The sequence below is a fragment of the Prosopis cineraria genome, unplaced genomic scaffold, assembly GCF_029017545.1.
Source record: "Prosopis cineraria cultivar Desert tree isolate PC_DT_omini unplaced genomic scaffold, ASM2901754v1 PC13, whole genome shotgun sequence".
Taxonomy (NCBI): domain Eukaryota; kingdom Viridiplantae; phylum Streptophyta; class Magnoliopsida; order Fabales; family Fabaceae; genus Prosopis; species Prosopis cineraria.
In genome coordinates this window covers 1974368-1979410 of record NW_026555344.1, presented here as the reverse complement: position 1 = coordinate 1979410, position 5043 = coordinate 1974368, and the positions used below count along the sequence as shown (strand labels likewise).

General features: G+C 35.4%; 1 pseudogene; it reads right to left on the bottom strand.

Annotated features, from left to right (window-relative positions):
- Positions 1 to 3499: 3499 nt before the first annotated feature.
- LOC129289799 (uncharacterized) lies at positions 3500 to 5043 on the bottom strand (annotated as a pseudogene).

Here is a 5043-nt window from a genome sequence, read left to right as displayed (position 1 = left end):
AATGTTCTCCGGTAGAGGAGTTATTCTCTTATTTTTTATAATAAATATGAATTCATTCACCCATGCACAGGTGGAAAGATGAAACTGTTGTGATTCTAACACAGAACCCGGAAAAGTCAATTCACTTTTGTAAGTCAGAATATCGTTGATGATAATTTTTTTTATCATGGGCTAAAAAAATCATAGAATCTCTTAAAATTTATATATACATTGTTCTGGGCTAAACAAAAATTTAAAAAAAATGGAGCTTTTATTCCATCAACTTGGTAACAAGATCAAAGTGACAAGTTGGGGGGCGAAGGTATTTTCACTTTTATAGGGAAACACATGGAGGCGGGGACCACAAAAATTCCATGTGAATACCGAATAATGCCTCTGCTCTGTAACTGTTGATGACTTGGTGACCAAGCAACAAACAAACACACTCTTTCAAGTCTTTTTCTGTCCTTATTTTTTAAATTTGTTTTTTCAGATCTCTCGTGTCTCGAAAAATCAGAGAATTTGTTTCCTTTATTTGGCATCTGAAATCATAAATAATCAAAAGAATGCTTGTCTTAGTCTTCCATTGAGTTTTCCCCGCTCGCGTGGCCCTTCAATTTTTTCTCACTTTTGCCGGCATAATACTTTTTTCTTATTTTTTCTGTTTAATTTTAATATCTTTATTATGGATTTTTTAAATTCGAAAAATTAGAAAAAACCATGACTTAAATTATGGATAAACTTAATAAACATGAAGACGTTATTATACTTAAAAATAATTTACTAATATTAATTTTATATCAATTTATTGAATTTTTCTTGTATCTTGGCTTGATAATTTTTTATTTGAAAAGATCAGAACTTTTATTGGGAATTAACTAAACAAATCATATATATAATTGACTAAACTAAATAGATTTCTATCAGATGTTAAAATTGAAACATACGTATATCATATATCAGAGCTGACTGAATTAAAAAATGATTTGAATGCATGTCTCTTCTGGCCAAAAATAAAAAATAAAAAATGATTTTATGAGACGCTAAACTGAAAATGTATATTTTATGTGTTTGAAAAAATATCAGGGTTTTATATTATTTTAATTCATGAATTACACTTGCAGCGATATTTTTTTAAAACTCAAGATTTGGTATATAAGATAAAGCATTGAGCTGAAGTGAGAGAAAAAATAAATAAATTTAGATAATATATATATAAAGTCAAAACGCACAAAAATGATGATGGTGGAGGGAGCAAAGACATTGGAAGAGAGAGAATAAATGATGGTGGCGGAGAGAGAGGGTGAGCATGGTACCTAAATAAAGTTGCAACTTGCTATGTTCAGTCCTGACAGCTAATAACCACCGTTAAATTCTTAGCTCCACTTCTTTTATTCTGCTAGCCTTGTTTGGTCACTTGGTGAGGAGGAAAATTTGATTTATTTCTCATGAAAAGGACCAAAGAATATTTATAATATCATCGAATAATTACGTTTCATGACCTTGAAAATAGAAAAACAAACGCAATTTATTCCTAGATTATTTCGGCATTAAAATACAAGTAAATCGCCGACTATGTTGCATAATTCGTTGAATTTTAATTTTATTTGATATCATTTTATCCAACTATCTATCAAAAAGGAATTAATGGATGATTGTTAATTACTACATGATATTTTGGATTTTCCAAAATATTTTTAACAGGGTGACGCAAAAGAGAAAGACAACGTGTTCCGTACAGTGAAAAGGAAAGGAGAGTGGGTGACTGGCTCCCCCTCCAAATGGATCCTGACGCAATGCTCGCTCTCGTGATGTGCCCTGTGGGAGCAACTTGTTTTGTTAATCACTATTTCCACTGCATCCTCCCTATTCGTTCTTGCTGGCTTTTTGCTTCGTTTCTCTCATTTAATATATATTTTAATTTTTAATTTGGCATTCATATATTTGTGTCCCCGTCCTACCTCTTGATACCATGTCAATTTTTTTTTATACTAAGTATATTTAAGAATTCTCTTTTTCACCAAAAGAATTTAAAACGCTTGATTAAACTTATTCCAAAATTTATATATTTTTAATTTATTTTCTAATTATTAGATATGTGATTTTTTTTTTGACATTATATGTGACTCCTTTTTCTTTAAACGCCCACACACACAATTCTCGTGCTGGTCTTTTTTTTTTTTGGGGGGGGGGTGTTTCTCAACTCAGTACAGTACCCAAAAGAAAGGGAGATACTTCATGCAAGTATCAAATGAATAATTGAAAGGCACCCAGAATCTGAGTCTTCCGAGACAGATTTTCTTGGTCTGTCCGGACCCATGACAAAAAGGACTTTGTGCTCATCATGTTTTCGTTCTTCTTTGCTTTTATTCTCATCCCTGTCGCGACTAGCATTTCTATTTTACCCAAATCTGAAAAAGATATATGACTTTGAGATCTCAAAATTTATGAACATACTTCATAACCATTTCAAATTTTTATATTAATATAAATTCGTATCCAATAACATAAAATGAGCGAAACGTATGTCAAAATGTGCTGTTTACAAATTATGAAACATTCTAGCGAACATATTTATCATGTAATAACATTTATAATATCAAAATCATAAAATACGATTCGTTTCTCGAATTTTCTTGCACCGCGCGAGGCTATCATTCATCTAGCTTTTACTCAATTGATTTTAATATCATGCCATGGCTTCTCTATTTTCCTTCGCGACCGGAATTTTAGTGTTACTTTTTATATTAATGATAGTAGTTTTTGACCGAATAATTGTGATATTCTTGTTTATATTGTGAGGCTTAAATTCTCAAAAAGGTGTAACCATAAGTGTTTGATTTCTAATTTGGATGGTTTATACTCCCTCAATTAAAAAAATATGAGACATTTTTAAAAAAATTAAATATTAAAATATAAGGCATTTTAAATCTCTTAAAATAAATTACTTTACATTTTTTTAAAGTTAAAACACTTTATTAAAAATGAGTAAATATAAAAAATAAATTTAATTTAAAGATAAATAAATAATTATTTTATTGAGGGGATGAAATTTAATTAAAAATATTTTGTATTTTTTAGGAAAAGGAGTAATTGATTTGAATGATTTAAATTTATGTTTTTTGTCGGAGAGTGGAGATAAGTAATGGTGGCTTGGGCTAGAAATACTAGAGCCCATTTTGCAGGAATCAGGCCTGTCAAAAGACATGCAACGAACAAAAAATCGAGCGGAGCCATTTTCTTCACTTGATTAGTATCTCGAGATTGTTATTGCGCTAACATTTGAGTTTTGACGGAGAATTCTTTAAAGCTTGTCATAACGTGTTAATTTTATTTATTAAATCTGTGATTATTTCTAACTATAACTATCTATTCAAGACTAAAATGGAACATTTCAATTCAACGCACACCATTTAATTTCATGGGACCAATCATGTTTTTAAATTTTAATCCCATTCTAAATTCTTGGCGTTCTCAAAATCTCAAATCCTATCAGTAAAACATGATATATCCTTCAAAGTCTTGAAACTATTTTTCCCCTTGGGTGAACCCTCTCATCATTTCCAAAGCTTGCTTCTGAGCAATCCTTAATCTCCGCGCGAAGACTTAAATCACACTCTGCCCAATCAAATTCGAAATCGAAATCGATCTCAAATTCCAACACAAAATCTGATCCCTACATACTCTTGCTCCAAGACTCGACGCGTCCGTGCATTTTCGTCAAATTGATCAGCCAGGAAGCGGTTGATTAATTAATTAGAATTGACAGAGACTTTGACGTCAAATAACGATTCAATTAGATTTGGCATGTAATTGTCATAACCAGAAAGAAAGAAAGAAAGAAAGAAAAGAGAGGTAGCTGAAGCCTGTAAATTGGAGGGCAGCTAAGCAATTAGGTCACCATACGAGGAAAGTGAAGGTGCATTTGGGCATGATGCCACGTTCCATGTCGTTCCACGAGACACCTCCACAACACACACTCACCTCCATGTTTCCCATCTTCCATCCCTGCAAACTCACGCCTATGCTCGTTCGAATCTCCACCCGAGGCACCACCTCTTTCTTCTCGAACCTTCCTTTCACTCCTTCATCCACACCCTCCCCTCTCACGCTCGCCTCCCCCTCCAACCTCGACGCCTCCTCTCCCTCACCGTGAACGCCGGTACCGTCGCCCACCCCAGCCCCACTTCCCCCTCCTCCACTGATATCTCCACCGTCATTTCCCCGAAATTGAATCTCATCTTGCCGTTCGGATTCCCCACCTCTGCACCAAACGCCGTGTCCGCGTTCAGGTACGTGACGCCGCGTGCCTTGGTAATGTTTAGATTGGAGATCTGGAAGGATCGCAGACTGAATACCGGTGGTCTTGGCTTGTAGATGAAGAAGATGAGCGCTGCGGCGACGGCGAAGGCGAATATGATGACCAAGACGAGGATCCAGAAAATGCAGCAGCAGTGAAAGAGCCATCCTCGGCCACGGTGGCCTTCCGATTTGAGGCGAAACAGCTGTGGCATTGGTATCGCCACCGCGTGGCCAGGGTTGGCCGGGTGTCTGTAGCCCGGTGGTGTCTGGATCACTGGTTTTAATGGTGGTTCCGCCATTTGTTTTGCTTTGCTTCTGGAGTAGTGGACGATGGAGCGTGATCGAGAACCTTTGAATGACAAAGCATTCAATTCGCTGAATTAATCAGACTGAAATAGATTAGGGATCGACAAGAAATCTAAGAATTCAGTGACATGATCGAGGAAGAAATAGTAGGTAAGTGCATGGCGAATTCCATCCTTTGGATTTATTGAAAAAGGATGTATCGGGATATAAAAGCTGGCTGGAAATTAAAACGAATAATAATTAGAAGCAAATCAATGCTTCAATTCCTCATCCTTCTTCTTGTTTTTCTGGAAATACGAGAGTATTACAGAGGAAGAGAGTGTGTGAAAAAAGTCGGAAAATGGATAAATTGAGCAGAAGAAACAGAGATGTGATCTGAGAGTGGCCTTGAGAGATAGCTGGAGGCATGAGAGAGACAAGGAGAGCGTAACGAAAATTGAGCAGTGTCTGGTCTCA